The sequence below is a fragment of the Rattus norvegicus genome, chromosome 8 (genome assembly GCF_036323735.1).
Source record: "Rattus norvegicus strain BN/NHsdMcwi chromosome 8, GRCr8, whole genome shotgun sequence".
NCBI lineage: Eukaryota > Metazoa > Chordata > Mammalia > Rodentia > Muridae > Rattus > Rattus norvegicus.
This window is the reverse complement of record NC_086026.1, coordinates 102,541,841-102,560,170: the sequence shown is the minus strand read 5'-3', so window position 1 is coordinate 102,560,170 and position 18,330 is coordinate 102,541,841.

Here is an 18,330-nt window from a genome sequence, read left to right as displayed (position 1 = left end):
CCAAGTGGGAGCCAACTCAACGTGGGAGCCCCAAGACCTGACACCGTTACTCAGGCTTTCCTTTCATATTGTAAATCTCTTTAAATATTACAGTTGCTTTTGTCCTCATCAGCTTATCATCAACTAAATATTTCACAAGACTTATTTTTTACCTTCTGTACTTGTTACTCTCAATCTACACTGAATTTGAATGGTGGCCATTGCATATGACCCAGCTGCCTGGTGCTGTCCTGGATAAAGATTTTCTGTGTCAAACAAGTTAGCTAATTGCTTTTACATTCAGTCACACTCAGGTTTCTTGGGACAAGGTCAGAAAAGAGCTACATTCCTAAATAGATATAAAATGCATGCCCTGTAGCCCAGTTTTTAACAGAGTCCTGTTCTCCTCTGAAATACATGTTGAATACCTGCTCTCCAATTTCTTTAAGCATTCTGGTCTTCCACACCCCTACCAGAAGGACACATTAATCCCTGCTTGTAGCTCTCTAGGATTTTCCTACAAATAGCCTCATGTTTTTCACTTTTAATCTCACAAAGCAGTCTAACAAAGTACAAGCCTCATGATCAGATTTATTAAAACATAAGCTCTATTTCTCCATATATTTGCTTCTTTCTCCTTGATATAAAAAAATACATGGCAAAAGCAAATTCCTTTCTACTTTTTTATTTCTTCAGGACTGCATTCATGGGATACTGCCTCCCATATTCCAGGTAGGTCTTCACTCGGCTTTTGAAAAGCACCCATAAACGTACCAAAAGACTTGCTTTTATTGTGATTCTAAATCACTGAAGTTGGTAATGAAAATTGGCTATCACAAGTTATTTACATTTTAAAAATTAAATATAGGTCAGAGTTTGTCTCTTAACTCTATCAACTATTAACATTGCTATGCATAAGCTTTATAACACCTTTGATGAATTTTTGCTTTTAATTCTTGGTTTTGAAAGCTATGTTCAAATAGTCAGTCATTACCTGTACCAATATATTGAAGTTCTTCTCCTAGAGTTTCCTACAATAGTTTCATTGGGCATAACATAGTCTTTCATCCATTGGAGCTGAGTTTTATATGTAGTAAGGAAAATGTCACTCCAGTATTTATTATGCCTGTACAGGTTCATCTTTGCATCATTTGTGAAATATTTTTCTTTCTCCAATGTATTTTAGATACAGTACTTAATACCAATTGACTGCAGATATGTAAGCTTATTTATGAGTTTTCTACTCTATTCTATTGCCATATGTCTATTTTTCTTAATGTAGAATGTTTCAGCACATGTGTATTAAAGGACAGTGGGCTGCATATAGATAACAGCATAAGAGAAAAGTCATACTTCAATCTCTGAGATGCAACTAATGGAAAAATTAATATCCTAAAATATTTTGGAAACCACTTAGACTTCTGTATTCAATAATTTGAAAGGGAATTCTTACTTGCCTCCCAACAATGTCTTTTTTTCAAAACTTCAGCAGAAAATCACTTGTAACCTATTCCTCTTTTTAGGCTCCACCACTATAGGACAATATTAATTTACTGTTTTCTGTTCTTACTTCAGGATACATACTTATATTAAAAGATTTGGAATTTGATGAAAGAGAGATGCAACATCTGTTTTTCTTTGTCTTGGTTACCTCATTTTTTTCTGTTCTTTCCTAGTTCCATCCATTTATCTGTAATTTAACTGAATTTATTATTTCAACTTTTATATAGCTGAAAAATATTCCACAGTGTATATGTAGCAAATTTTCATATCCATTAATCAGTTGAACTACATTAAGCTGTTGACATTTCTTAGATGTTGTGAAAAGAGTAGTAATAACTATGAATGAGCAATAATATATCTTATACTAGAGTAAATTATAAAGAACTTACAGAATAATGCTGAGGAGTAATATAGCTCTGTCATACTGTGACATACTTTTAGCTATTTAAGAAGGCTATACAGTTTGTGCCTGGAGCTGAAGCTGTCACACAGCTCTCTATACACAAATCCCAAGGGGGAGAGAGCTGGACTCTCAAAAGTGCAGACATTCCTGAGAGTTCAGGGGAGACCTCCACTTCTGCTCACACTCCTAGCCTAAAAGGAACATGCCTAGTGCCCTCTGGGTACAGGAGGCTAGGAGCAGATAGAGGCAGAACCCTTCCAGTTTCTGTCTGTGCCCAGAGCTGAAAGCCAGTGGCCAGGACACACCTGAGAACAGAGGTAAGACCAACTCTTCTGCTCCAAGTGACCCACCTAGAGGCATTAGGACACACAAACACAGAAGCAATCTGGGACAGGACCCTTATACTTTCTGCCTGCTCCTGGAGCTGAACTGGTACCACAGCTCTCTGCATCCAGATCCTGCTGAAAGAACACAGGTGTTTAGGAGTGCTAACACATAGACTTAGAGGAGGGTCAAGGCACTGTCAGAGACAGCAAGACAAGCTAACACCAGAGACAAACTGATGGTGAGAGGAAAACACAGGAACCTAAGCTACAGAAAGCAAGACTACTTGGCTTCATCAGAACTGAGTTCTCCACCAAATACTGGATATCCAAACATACTGGAAGACCAAGATATGGATTTAAAATCACATCTCATGATGATGATAGAGGACTTTAAGAAGGACCTTAAAGAGATACAGGAAAACACAGGTAAACAAGTAGAACCCCTTGAAGAGGAAACCCAAAAAATCCCTTAAAGAATTACAGAAAACACAAGCAAAGAGGTAAAAGAATTGAACAAAACCATCCACAAAGAGAGACAGCCCTGGAGATAGGAAACCTAGGAAAGAGATCAGGAGTCCTAAATACAAGTATCACCAACAGAATACAAAAGACAGAAGAGAGAATCTCAGAGCAAAAGATACCATAGAAAACATTGACAAAACCATCAAAGATAATGTAAAACGCAAAAATCTCTTAACCCAAAACATCCAGGAAATCCAGGACACAATGAAAAAGTCAAACCTGAGAATAATAGGTATAGAAGAGAGGGAAGACTCCCAGCTTAAAGGGCCAGTAAATATCTTCAACAAAATTATAAATGAACACTTCCCTAACCTAAACCCAAAAAATGCCCATAAACATACAGGAACTTTACAGAAATCCAAATAGATTGGATCATAAAAGAAATTCCTCCTGTCACATAATAGTCAAAACACCAAATGTACAAAACAAAAAAAGAATATTAAAAGCAGTAAGAGAAAAAGGTCAAGTAACATATAAAAGCAGACCTATCAGAATTACACCAGACTTCTCACCAGAGACGATGAACGTTAGAAGATCCTGGGTAGATGACATACAAGACCCTAAAAGAACACAAATTCCAGCCCAGGATACAATATCCAGCAAAACTCAATTACCATAGAAACCAAAAACTTATATGACAAAACCAAATTTGCACAATATCTTTTCATAAATCCAGCCCTACAAAGAATAGTAGATGGAAAGTTCCAACACAAGGAGGGAAACTACACCCTAGAAAAAGCAAGAAAGTAATCTCATTACAACAAAACCCAAAGAAGAGAGACACGCAAACATCATTGCACGTCTCACAACAAAAATAACAGGAAACAACAATCACTATTCCTTAATATCTCTTAATAAAAATGGACTCAATTCCCCAATAAAAAGACATAGACTAACACACTGGATACATAAACAGGACCCAGCATTTTGCTACATGCAAGAAACACACCTCAGTGGCAAAAACAGATATTACCTTAGAGTAAAAGGCTAGAAAACAATTTTCCATGCAAATGGCCCAAAGAATCAAGCTGGAATAGCCATTCTAATATCCAATAAAATTGACTTTCAACCAAAATTTATCAAAAAAAAAAAAGATAAGGAAGGACACTTTATATTCATTACAGGAAAAATCCACCAAGATAAATTTTGAATCCTGAATATCTATGCTCCAAATGCAAAGACACCTATATTCATAAAAGAAACCTCACTAAAGCTCAAAGCACACATTGCAGTTCACACAATAATGGTGGAAGATTTCAGTACCCCATTCCCACTAATGGACAGATCATGGAAACAGAAACATAGAGAAACTAACAGAAATTATGCACCAAATGGATTTAACAGATTTGTAGAACATTTCATCCTAAAACAAAAGAGCATACTTTCTTCTCAGCACATCATGGTACCTTCTCCAAAATTGACCATATTATCGATCACAAAACAGGTCTCAACAGATACAAGAAGATTGAAATGATTCTAACATTCCCTACCATGGACTAAGGCTGTTCTTCAATATTAACAAAAAGGACAGAAAGACCACATACAAATGGAATTTGAACAATGCTCTACTCAATGATAACTTGGTCAAGGAAGAAATAAAAAAATAAATTGAAGACTTTATAGAATTTAATGGCAGTGAAGGCACAACATATCCAAACTTATGAGACACAGTGAAAGCAGTGCTACATGGAAAACTCATAGCTCTAAGTGCCTCAAAAAAGAAACTAGAGAGAGCATACATTAGCAGCTTGACAGCACACCTAAAAGGTCTAAAACAAAAAGAAGCAAATACACCCAAGAGAAGTAGATGGCAGGAAAAAACCAAACTAATGGCTGAAATCAACCAAGTAGAAATAAAAAGAACTATATGTAGAATCAACAAAACTAAGAGATGTTTCTTTGAGAAAATCAATAAGATAGATAAACCCTTAGTCAGACTAACCAGAGGGCGCAGAGAGTGTATCCAAATTAACAAATCAGAAATGAAATGGGAGACATAACAACATAATCTGAAGAAATTCAATCAGGTCCTAATACAAAATTCCTATATTCAACAAAACTGGAAAATCAGGCTGAAATGGACAATTTTCTAGATTTAGATGTTTAGACCATCTAAACAGTCCCATAACTCCTAAAGAAATAGAAGCAGTTATTAAAAGTCTCCCAACTAAAAAAGAGCTCAGGCAACATGGGTTTAGTAGAGAATTCTATCAGACCTTCATAGAAGGTCTAAACTATTCCACAAAATAGAAACAGAAGGAACACTACCCAATTCCTTCAATGATGCCACAATTATGCTTATTCCTAAACCACACAAAGACCCAATAAAGAAAGAGTATTTCAGAACAATTTACCTTATGAATATTGATGCAAAACTGCTCAATAAAATTCTCACAAACAGAATCCAAGAACACATCAATATGATCACCCATCATGATCAAGTAGGCTTCATCCCAGGGATGAAGGGATGGGTCACTATATGGAAATCCATCAATGTAATCCACTATGTAAACAAACTCAAAAGAAAAAAACAACATGATCATACCATTAAATGCTGAGAAGGCGTTTGACAAAATTCTTGGAAAATGTCTTGGAAACATCAGGAATACATGGCCCATACCTAAACACAGCAAAAGCAATATACAGCAAACCAATAGCCAACATCAACTAAATGGGGAGAAACTTGAAGCAATCCCATTAAAATCAGAGACTAGACAAGGCTGCCGACTCTCTCCCTACCTACTCATTATAGCACTCAAAGTCCTAGCCAGAGCAATCAGACAACAAAAGGAGTTTGAAGGGATAGAAATTGGAAAAGAAGAAGTCAAAATATCACTATTTCCAAATGATATGATAGTATACTTAAGTGACCCCTAAAGTTCCACCAGAGAACTACCAAGTTTGATAAACAACTTCAGCAAAGTGGCTGGGTATAAAATGAACTCAAACAAATCAGTAGCCTTCCTCTACTCAAAGGATAAACAGGCTGAGAAAGATATTAGGGAAATGACACCCTTCACAATAGTCCCAAATAATATAAAAAACCTTGGTGTGACTTTAGCCAAGCAAGTGAAAGATACACATGACAAAAGCTTCAAGTGTCTAAAGAAAGAAATTGAAGAAGATCTCAGAAGATGGAAAGACCTGCCATGCTCACAGATTGGCAGGACTGATATAAAAAACTCACTATTTTGCAAAAAGCAATCTACAGATTCCAAGCAAACCCCATCAAAATTCCAAGTCAATTCTTCATAAAGTTAGAAAGAGCAATTTGAAAATTCATCTGGAATAACAAAAAACCCAAGATAGTGAAAACTCTCCTCAACAATAAATAACTTCTAGGGCAATCATTATTCCTGACCTCAAGCTGTATTACAGAGCAATATTGATACAAACTCTATGTTACTGGTACAAAGACAGGCAGGTAGATCAATGGAATAGAATCGAAGACCCAGAAATGAACCCACACACCTAGTCACTTGATCTTTGACAGAGGAGGTAAAAACCATCCAGTGGAAAAAAGATAGCATTTTCAACAAATGGTGCTGGTTCTATCGGAGGTCTGCATTTAAAAGAAAGCAAATCGATCCATTAAGCACCATGAATAAAGCTCAAGTCCAAGTGGATGAAGGACCTCCACATAAAATCAGATACACTCAAATTAATGGAATAAAAATTAGGGAAGAACCTCGAACACATAGGCACTGGGGAAATTTTCTTGAACAGAACACCAGTGACTTATGCTCTAAGATCAAGAATTGACAAATGGGACCTCATAAAATTGCAAAGCTTCTGTAAGGCAAAGGACACTGTCATTAGGACAAAACAGCAACCAAGAGATTAGGAAAAGATCTTTACCAATCCTACACCAAATAGAAGGATAATAGCCAATATAATACAAGGAACTCAAGAAGTTAGACTCCAGAGAATCAAATAACCCTATTAAAAAATGGTATACAGAGCTGAATGAAGAAGTCTCAGCTCAGGAATATCCAATGGCTGAGAAGTACCAAAAGAAATGCTCAACATCCTTAGTCATCAGGGAAATTCAAATCAAAACAACAATGAGATTCTACCTCACACCAGTCAGAATAGCTAAGACCAAAAACAAGTGACAACAAATGCTGGCAAAGATGTGGTGAAAGAAGAACACTCCTCCATTGTCAGTGGGATTGCCAGCTGGTATAACCACTATGCAAATCAGTCTGGAGATTCCTCAGACGATTGAATAGAGTACTACCTGAGGACTCAGCTATACTACTCCTGGGCATATATCCAAATGATGCTCCAACATATAACAAGGACACACACTCCACTATGTTCATAGCAGCCTTATTTAAAATAGCCAGAAGCTGGAAAGAACCACGATGCCCTTCAACAGACAAATGAATATAGAAAAAGTGGTACATCTACACAATGGAATACTACTCAGCTATCAAAAACATGAAATTCATAATTTCATACATGATTTCATGAAATTCATAGGCAAATGGATTAACTAGAAAATGTCATCCTGAGTGAGGTAACCCAATCTCTCTCTCTCTCTCTCTCTCTCTCTCTCTCTCTCTCTCTCTCTCTCTCTCTCACACACACACACACACACACACACACACACACACACACACACACAAAATCATGGTATGCACTCTATTATAAATGGATATTATCCCAAAAGCTCAAATTACCCAAGATACAATCCACAGACCACATGAAGCTCAGGAAGGATGACCAAAGTGTGGATGCTTCAGTCCTCCTTAAATGTGGGAACAAAAATATTCCTAAGGGGAGATATGGGGACAGTGTTTGGAGCAGAGCCTGAAGGAATCACCATTCAGAACCTGACTGACCTTGTGATCCAACCCATATATACACAGCCACCAAACCCAGACAATATTGATGAAGCCAAGAAGTGCACACTGAAAGGAGTCTGATACAATTGTCTCCTGAGACGTTCAGCCAGAGCATGACAAATACAGAGGCAAATGCTAGCAGCAAACCAGTGTACTGAGAAGAGAGTCCCCACTGAAGGAGTTAGAGAAAGGATTAAAGGATCTGAAGGGGCTTGGAACCCCATAAGAATAACAATATCCACATTTTGATCATCCGTCTTGAGTTTTGTTTGTTCTGAGGAAAAAGAATACCCTTGGCAGGGAAGGGAGAGGCAAAGATTAAAACAGAGACTGAAGGAACACCCATTCAGAGCCTGCCCCACATGTGGCCCATACATATACAGCCACCCAATTAGACAAGATGGATGAAGCAAAGAAGTGCAGACCGACAGGAGCCGGATGTAGATCGCTCCTGAGAGACACAGCCAGAATACAGCAAATACAGAGGCAAATGCCAGCAGCAAACCACTGAACTGAGAATAGGTCCCCTATTGAAGGAATCAGAGAAAGAACTGGAAGAGCTTGAAGGGGCTCGAGACCCCAAAAGTACAACAATGCCAAGCAACCAGAGCTTCCAGGGACTAAGCCACTACCTAAAGACTATACATGGACTGACCCTGGACTCTGACCTCATAGGTAGCAATGAATATCCTAGTAAGAGCACCAGTGGAAGGGGAAGCCCTGGGTCCTGCTAAGACTGAACCCCCAGTGAACTAGTCTATGGGGGGATGGCGGCAATGGGGGGAGGGTTGGGAGGGGAACACCCATAAGGAAGGGGAGGGGGGAGGGGGATGTTTGCCCGGAAACCGGGAAAGGGAATAACACTCGAAATGTATATAAGAAATACTCAAGTTAATAAAAAAAAAAAAAGAATAACAATATCAACCACCCAGAGCTCCCAGGGACTAAACCACTAACCAAAGTGTACACATGGACAGACTCATAGCTCCAGCTGCATATGTAGCAGAGGATGACGCCCCTGTTGTGTACCAATGAGATGAGCAGCCCTTGGTCCTGTCAAGGCTGGACTCCAGGGAAACCCAGAAAGGGAATAACATTTGAATTGTAAATAAAAAGAATAAAAATTAAAAAAACGGTCTGCAACATATTTCTAAGGGAGTAGATGTAACAGTTTGCAGTTCTACCAGGAGTGAATATGGAATCCATTTTCACAAAAGGATTAGCAGAATTTATTGTTATTTGCTTTGTTGAACTTTGTAATTCTGACTGGAATAAGACGAAAACTCAATTTTGTTTTGATTTGCATTTCCTTTAATGGCTGGGGATGATGAAAATATTTTTGATACTTCTTAAATGCTTTTATTTCAATTTTTGAGTACCCTCTCTGTTCAGGATCCATAACCCATTATATATTATTATTATTTATTTTCTTCACTTTTTGTTTTCAGCATTCTTCATGTATTCTGGTTATTAATCTTTGTCAGATACATAGCTCACACAGACTTTTTCATGTGTGGTGGACTTTCACTCTTTGTTGTTGTTCTTTAGTTGCAAAAACCTTTTTGGTTTTATGGGGTTATATCTATCAATAAAGAGACTGCATTTTTCATTTATGGGTGACTGCCCTTTTATTTAGAATGGAGTCTACTATGCAGTATCCTTTTGTATACTTTATGTGTGTGTACTATGTTTGCTGAAGGTGGTTTAAATGTTCCAGATTTTACTTTTACCGTTTCATACATAGAAAGTTGTATTTTGTGTCTGCTTCAGATCTAATTTCAATCCTCTGTATCTGGACATCTAGTTTTCTTGTTCGTTGAAGAATGTTCTTTATTACTGGGCATGTTTTTGTTATCACTATTAAACATTAAATTGCCATAGCTGTATGAAGTAATCATTGAATCTCCTATTTTTTTCCATTGGTCTACATGTCTGTTTTTGCAACTACAGCTTCAGGGTTTATAATGTATCTTGAGATCTGGAAGACTAATCACTCAAGAACTGACCTTTTTGCTCAGGATTTTTAGCTATACAGTGAGTGTATTTTGTGGGGAGTTTTGTGAATATTACCATGTTCTATTTCCTTGAAATATTAGATGTGAGTTTTGAATTTGGTTTGTTCTTGGTTTTCTAATATTTTAGTTGCACATTGAGTCACTGATTTTTATCCCTTCTATTTTTTTATTTATCTTCATAAATTTCCCTCTGAACAATGCATATAATGCATCCCAGAAGTTTTTGTTGTATTGTGTTTTCATTTAGTTCTTGAAATATTTCTTTCTTGATTTTTTTGACATGGCCATCATTAAGTAATGAGATGCATAATCTCCATAAGTTTGTGTACTCACTAGGGATTGCTTTGTATTCGCTGATAAATTTTATATCATGTTATTAAGATAGCATACACCATGGAGTTATTTTAAGTTTTACAGATTTTCTAGGATTTGTTTTATGTTCCAATATGTGTTGTATTATAGAGATGCTTCTATGTGCTGTTGAGTAGAATTTATATTCTTTGGGGTTTGGTTGGAATATGCTAAATATAACCATTAAGTCCATTTGATATCATTTAATTCTTATGTGTCTATATTTTGTTTTGTCCAGATGTTTGGCATGTTAGATAAAGTAGAACATTGAAATCATCTGTTATTATCAAATCCCCAACCCATAGAAAAAAATATTTTAGTTCATAAATGGTTTAGTAGAATACAGGAAAATTAGTATATTTAGTGGTAATCATGTTTATAAAATAACAAATGTTTTAAGATGTTTGAATATGAAGCAGTTAGTATATGCTTGTGTGTTTATTTATGTGTGAATGTCAAATTACAGCGATGATACATCACCTAGAAAGAAATTACTGAAAATGGTGCTGAAGTGTTAATGATCTGTAATATTAGAACATAAAAGATATAAATCATGCATTTCACAACACCTTGAATTTACACATACTGGAAATTCATAACAATGAAAAATGAAGGGCTATTTACAAAGGCACTGACATCAGCACAAAAGAGCATTGTTTCTGCAGAAATTACATCTATCTGCTCATAAGTATACTATAATACTTGTGAAAGAAGAGGTGGTTATCAGGAACAACTGCTATTTCAGCTCTCTAATTTCACTTCTATATGACAATGTTATAATGGTGTTACTCTAATGATTGCCTTACAAAACTATCTCTTTTACTTCAGGTATAAAAAAAAATACTGGGGAAAACATCACCAGAGTATATACTTATAAATAATGAAATAGAGAAAGAAAACACAGTATTGATATTATTTCTAAGATAAAATTCCTCCTTGGATTAGTCTTCGGTGGTAATTTAGCTGTGCATTTAATTCCTTTGGTATGTATATATAATATAGATAGATGAAATTGAAATCAATGATACACAGATAGATAGATTGATAGATACATAGAAGATAGATAGATAGATAGATAGATAGATAGATAGATAGATAGATAGATGAGAGATAAATAGACAACAGATAGATATTGCTTATCTTTCTAGGAATTTGTAACCTTCAAGTAATTTGTTCATTTCACAAAGTTGGAACATCATATAAAGGTATTGATAATATATATTTACTGTGGTATTAATTGCTATAAATTTGTACCAATATTTCTTCTGTTTCTGATACTGTTCTGCCTTTTACCTTGAGTTCCATCTCTTTCTACTTTAACAGATTTGTTTCTTTTGTTTATTTCAATTCTCTAAGTTTTTTATTTTCTATATTTAAAACTTACATCACTGATCTGTCATATTTCTTTTTCTCTGGTATAGACTATTAAACACATAAACACTGGTAAGCTGATCATACTCTAGTGGAAGACCTCACACTCAAGAATATTTTGACAAATCAAATTGGTCTTTATGGGTTAAAAAGTGCAAATTTGAAAAGGAGAATGCATCTGGGAAGTGTTAGTTAAGAAAGAGGAATAAACATAAGGAAGGTGCTTTGTACAAAACTCTCAAAGGAACTAATTTATACCACACAGGCACACATATACACACAGACACACACACACACACACACACACACACACACGTACATACACTATAAAATGCTTTGGCATATTACTTACATTTTAGTAGATAGTATTTTTATTCAGTTCAAATTTTTCATAATTTCCGGTTGAGATTTTATTACTTATAAGCACTTAGAGTACATTATGTGGTATGACAATATTCACAGAATTCACAAATTTAAAAAACTACAGTATCTTTGTGTATATTTGTGTGGGGGCGTGGGGGAAGCATGCACACATTGCTGTGTACGCCACAGTGGGCATTTGGAGGCCAGAGGACAGACAGTATTATGCAGTCATTTCTTCCCACTCACCTTATATGACATCAGCCTGCCAGCACCTTTATGCACAGAACCAGCTATCTGGCCCCAGGTTTTGGGGGTTTTCTTTATTTTAATTTTTTATTAGATATATTTTACTTACATTTCAAATGTTATTCCCCTTCTCGGTGTCCTGTCCCCATCCCCTCCCCCTCCCCCACACGGTATTCCTCCCATCCATCCCCGTTACTGCCCCCCCATATTCCCCTGCACTGGGGGTCCAACCTGGGCAGGAGCAAGGGCTTCCCCTTCCACTGGTGCCCCAACAAGGCTATTCTCTGCTACATATGCAGTTGGAACCCTGGGTCAGTCCATGTATAGTCTTTTGGTAGTGGTTTAGTCCCTGGAAGCTCTGGTTGGTTGGCATTGTTGTTCTTATGGATTGCAAGCTCCTTCAACTCTTTCAATACTTCTGCTGAGAACTAGAAAATATCATCCTGAGTGAGGTAACTCAATCACAGAAAAATATACTTGATATATACTCATTGATAAGTGGAGGGTTGGGGATTTAGCTCAGCGGTAGAGCGCTTGCCTAGCAAGCGCAAGGCCCTGGGTTCGGTCTCCAGCTCCGGAAAAAAAAAAAAAAGAAAAAAGAAAAAAGATAAGTGGATATTAGCCAAAAAGCTCCAATTACCCAAGGTGCAATCTACAGACCACAGGAAGCTCAAGAAGGTTGACTAAAATGCTGATGCTCCCACTCCTTAAATGGGGGAAAAAATATCCGTAAGAGTGGATATGGAAGCAAAGTTTAGAGCAGCGACTCAAGGAACGGCCATTCAGAGCCTGGCCCACATGTGGCCCATATATATATACAGCCACCAAAAGTAGATAAGATTGATGAAGCTAAAAGATGCATGCTGAAAGGGACCGGATAGAGATATCTCCTGAGAGACACATCCAGAGCATGTCCAATACAGAGGTCAATGCTAGCAGCAAACCACTGAACTGAGAATGGGTGTTTTCTTTTTAAGAAACTCCTATATCGCTCTGTCTGGCCTTCAAGGTGCTCTCCCTACTGTAATCTCTTGGTTCCTGGGTTACATCTGGGAACCACCATAAGTGGGATTTTTTAATTGTCAACTATAATAAGTGTTCATTAGAAATTCTGAAATTAGAGACAGCATAAAAATATAGGTCTTTCTATTCTGGGTAAAAATACAATTTGGAATATATATATATATATGTATATATATATATATATATATATATGACATATATATCATATAAAATGCCTCCTAAAATTTTGTATAACCTCAATATACATTTTCTTAAGCAAAACTTTTTCCTACTTTGAGATGAGAAATTACAAAGTGGATGACATCATAGTCCTAAGGGAAAGCTAAAGAACAAAGGCTAAAATACATAACATTTCTAATGTTTTGAGATAAAGGCAAGAGGCCATAGCTGGCCATGAGGAGTGAGGTCTGGAGTGTGTGCATGAGTTCATACCACATTCCTAATGGTTCTTCAGAAATAATAACTAAGGTTGAAAGGAAACTCAATAATTTATCTCTAGAAGTACAAAACTAATTAACATTTCATGCATAATCTAAGTGATTTCATGGTCATGTTTCAAGTAATGTTTTCACATTCTCACTTTTAATTAAATGAAAGGTTGAGATAATTAAGCTATCAAAATAAATATTAAATTATTTTAAAAACGGGTTATTATGTGTTTGCACGTATGTTTGATACCTGTGCATGAGTGTGCCCTTTGCAGTATACATGTGAAGATCAGAGCTCTAGTTTGTAGAATTAGTTCTCTCATCTCATTTTTACATGGATTTAAAGCATTGGACTCAGGTAGACAGGCTTGTATTTTGTATATTTATCCACTGATATAGGAGGAATGAGTTAGCATACCCCGACTGGCGGCCCATAATGACCCAAGCATGTGCAACAGCTGCATTCGTATTTTCCAACCTTAAAATCTGCCTGGAACCTCCAGACAAAAGGTGACAGTGAGCATGACCTAGCCAACAAATCGGATGGTGCCAGCAACAAGGGGTGACATATCATAGAACAAGGGGCATGGGTGGAGGGTAAAAATTCCCTCCCCAATTCTACAACAAACTAGTCTACTTCAGCTTCTCACCTGACTCATGGAATCTGCTTCATTGATTCTGTGCATTCTTAACCCCAACCCCCGAGGATCATCCTGAAGAGCTGAGGGGCAGGGAAACACACTAAGTAGTTTCACTGTTTCTATGTTATTTCTTGAAAAGATTCAACTCATAGTGATTGACAAGAGAAATGAGACATCTCCTCGAGGAATTTTTAGCAACAAGCATTTTTCAAGGCTCACTGAATCATTTCAACAAGATGTTATTATAGTTTATACCTCATATGTTTTTAATGATGCATACTAATTTCCTCTGTTTGAGTAGAAGCATCATTTCTCTTCATGGATACATTAGTTCACACATATTGATATACTTGATTCAGTCAACATATTTCAAGTATATATCCTTAGCTAAAGATTATGTTTCCTCTGAGATAAGGAATTATACATACTCATTCTTATAACACAATATCGTGAAACCTATAGCCTACATATGGTATATTTAACATATTCTAATAAATTTACAGAAAAATTGCTAATCAATTGTATGTAAAAGATCATCGATTCATAATTTTATCTTTATAGACACTTGGCATTTAAAAAGGACTAGTAAATGTTATCATATTTTAGTCAATATTTTATATATGTATAAGCACTTGTATTTAAATTAAAGCAGATTATTTATTTATTTATTTATTTATTTATTTATTTACAGCATTATCCCAGAACCTCAGGCATAATAGATAAATACTCTTATTTCTAAAACACATTCCTAACCAAATATTAAGGACTCCTGCTACAATGTGTCTTTGAAAGGGAAGATGATACTGTGGCGGCAAGTTCCATACTTGTAAGATTTCATTCTTGAACAATTAACAGTAAATAAATTCAACAGATATCTGTATGTGATGTCAAGCAAGTTTTGTTTTGTTTGTTGGTGCTGAGATTGCCGTTAATTGATCCAGACATTTGGCATTTACTGTTTAGAGTACATACACAACAGGGTCTTGACAGCATTGCTTTATAGATTTTTCTGGCAGAGACATGGTTAACTGAGATGAGGATCCTGGCTTGATAGGGAGTTTTGAAGGTGGAATACCAAAAAAAAAAAATGATCTGGCAAGCATGCCTCTAGCAAATGGAGGTTAGCCAAGAAAAGCTGCCCTAAAGGATAACATGCAGGAGTAAAGCGAATTATACAAATATTGAATGTCAATGTCTGACCCAACATTGTGATGCAGAATGATAGGAGCCAAGGCTTCAGCCTGCTCCACTCCCTAGCTGAAGTAGTCAACAGCTCTAAGTCAACAGAGAGCTATCTTTTATAGCAGAGAAATTTGTCAGGAGCAGAGAGAGCAGAGAAGCTTCATGGTCATCAAGGTCATCTAGCCCAAGTTGGCATGTGGACCCCAGCGTAGACCTAGATAGTCAAAAATTTGCCAGTGTTATCTCCAAAGGAGACAGTCTAGATAAGTTTGAGATCATATTTATAAAGTTAAAAGAAATGGAACATGAATGCAAAGGTAGCCAAAGTTTTCTGGGGTGGAAGCTGGGAGAAGCAGAAACCGAAAGCCTTCATTCGGATGTTGAACACTAACCGATTCCTGTTTTCTAATGGTGCCCTCGCTGGTAATCCCTTTCCCAACTCATTTCCATTTCACTAAGATTCCCATTACTACATCAGTCACCTGACTTGTTTCTAGGCTTTCCTTAATGTTAGCTCTTAGAAAGCAGTAACATGAAAACCTTTCCTTACAGCCTAAGTGAGTGAGGAACACAAAGATGGTAGTGAGGGAAAATTCTTCAAATGTGTTTTGCTTTGTCTTATTTTCTCCCTTTAATTGAAAATAGATTTATTTTCTCACATAATATATCCTGACTATGGTTTTCCACCCCACTACTCCTTCAAATTCCTCTCCCCATCTCTCTTCCCATCCGGATCCACCCCTTTATTATCACTCATTAGAAAACAAACCGGCTTCTACAGATAATAATAAAATAAAATGAATAAACAAAATTAATGCATCATGATTGAACAACCAACAAACAACAACAACAAAACAGAAGAAGGGAAGGGGGTGGGGTTAGGGGGATGTTGGCCCGGGAAGGGGAATAACAATCGAAATGTAAATAAGAAATACCCAAGTTAATAAAGATAAAAAAAAATCACCCAAAAAGTGATAAGAAGGCACAAGAAAAAAATATAGACACAGAGACCCACTCGGTCTCCTCATAAAGTGAAAGACCTGGGTAAACAGAAAGAAGGAAAAATGTGTAAACGAAATAAAATAAAATAGTTAAAGATACTATATATTTTTATAGGAAAAAGTCGTAGCATAACATTAGAGCATCTGTAACATTGTCATTGACCTTAGTTCCCCTTGGCCATCTTCTGCTGGGTATGCAGCCTACTCTTACGAGTAGTTTGTTTCCCCAGTGAAATGCCTTTAGAGAAAACTAAAGTTTCATTAGTTATCAATTGCACTTTGTTTCTTGCTTAGGGATGGGGCATGTGTCGACTTCTCCATTGAGGTTAGGACCCCATTTGGTCTAATTCTCTGTAGGTCCAGTGCATGCTGCTCCAGCCTCTGTGAGTTCATATATGCATGGCTGATTTAGAAAGCCTTGTTTTCTTGGTGTGCAATGGATGAGTGTTCCCTTTACTCCACATCCTCACCAGCATGCGCCATCATTTATCTCATTGATTTTTGTCATTCTGATCAATGTCATAAATTACACCATGAAATCAAGGCAAGTGCCCCATTTTATCTGTTCAGAAGCCTGAGCTCGTGGTTAATACAGCAACACAGAGTGGTTGTTGAGTGTGTGAGCTGTTAGGCACAAAAGTTATCAACCTCCACAGTTAACTCCCAGGAGTGTTGGTCACTATAGCCCTCTACAGTCTCAGGATTGTAGGAAGTCCTTTTGTACTTTGTCCTGTGCAGTTTAAGAGTGGGTCTCAGAGGAACTCAACTGAAGGAAAGTTTTAATGGAAACCAGGGAAAGACAACAAATAAAACCCCTATGTCTTGCTTCAACGAGAAATTACATGAAAGAGAGAGATTAGACCCTTACCTCAAACAACACAACCAGAGCAAAAATATATAAAACAATTATTTTTATGTATTGGACAACAGAAAACACAGGAGCTAGACACTGGCAGGTGGAAAAAGATAACACTAACATAATTGTCCCATTCACGTCCTAGAGGCAAACTTACAGAAACAGCTTAGAAGTGTAATGAAAACACAAGGCAGCTGTGAAGGAGAGAGAACAGAGACGTGAGCTGAGAGCAGGTGCTGTGGATCAGCAATTATCCATAAGATAATTAGACAAACCCATCACCAAAGAGTCGTACCTTGCTAGAGGTGATAAATCAGCCATCCACTAAGAACTGCTCTGAGCACACATAAAGGCAAGCTTTCAAAGGATCAAACCAGATTCAAATAACTGTAACGTGATAGAACCCTATGTTCTTCAAAAGGACACACCAAAATCCTACATGTAGTAATATGAAACCAATAACAATTTTATATTAAAAAATGGAGGAGGCATAGCTCTACTAGAAGATAAAAGAGCAGACTCACTGTCAATATCCTTATATTTCCTCCAAACAAAATAATAAAACTCAAATAAAGAAGTTGACATTTCAGACATGGTACCTTAGTGACCATTCTGTGGAGAAAGACAGAAAATGTGTGTGTGTGTGTGTGTGTGTGTGTGTGTGAGAGAGAGAGAGAGAGAGACAGAGACAGAGACAGAGACAGAGACAGAGACAGAGACAGAGAGATAACCTACATTATGAAACAACTGAGAGAAAACAGAAAAAAAAAACCCTACTAATTACATCATGAAATGCTCCTCGTTAATGAGCTAACCTCACCCAGGCAATATGGAGAACAGACTATGCCAACATCTAGGATTGCAGTGATGGTCTCCTTTTCTGTGTTGATTAAGGAATTAAAAGGTAGGAAAGGTATATTAGCAGAAATCTAAGGGTTTCCAACTTAGCCATCACATTATACAGGGAAAATTAGGACACATTTCGAGGTTGTCTCATCAATAAAATAATTTATGAGCATGTACAAATAGAATTGAAGGCAAAGAATAGACTTCAACTTCTTTCTAATGCTTCATGAGAATTTATTAGAATTTAAAAAGAAAAGCAAAGAGCAGGCAAACTATAAGTGTCACAACAGCCCGGAGAAAATGGCGAAGATAAGCTGGCAAGGTCAGGCACAGGGTGGCAGGGAGCTGCATAGCAGAGAGGAGGGGTTAGAAATAGAACAAGACAGCCCACAGCATTAATTAGAAAGTTTAAAATTATATGCAG